The 234-nt window shown below is 36.3% G+C and overlaps 1 protein-coding gene across 1 annotated transcript in view; it reads right to left on the bottom strand.

The window, feature by feature from the left end:
• LOC118324880 (ribonuclease inhibitor-like) overlaps positions 1–234 on the bottom strand; it is a 5,555-nt gene that overhangs the window by 1,819 nt on the left and 3,502 nt on the right. The gene's annotated exons all lie outside the window — the stretch shown is intronic.

Genomic DNA, 234 nt, shown 5'->3' with positions numbered 1-234 from the left:
CCTAAAAAGTGTGTATAAACACTTAATACTATTTGATAAATCTACAAGACTGGATGTTTGTGAGCTGGTTGGCCTTAAAATTATGGGCTTTACAGTCGATATAGAGAACAGGCTTTGCCATTAAGTTAATCAGCGTGAACCACAATGTGGTGACTGATAGCATGTTTACTGAACCTGTAGAAATGAATGTTAGTGAACATTATCATTTGTCAAAATGGTGTCTGACCTCAGAGT

Source organism: Morone saxatilis, unplaced genomic scaffold (genome assembly GCF_004916995.1).
Source record: "Morone saxatilis isolate NCDOM2014 unplaced genomic scaffold, NCSU_SB_2.0 Contig0, whole genome shotgun sequence".
Taxonomy (NCBI): domain Eukaryota; kingdom Metazoa; phylum Chordata; class Actinopteri; family Moronidae; genus Morone; species Morone saxatilis.
Note: the sequence above shows the minus strand (reverse complement) of the source record. Positions and strands in the feature narration are given on the sequence as shown.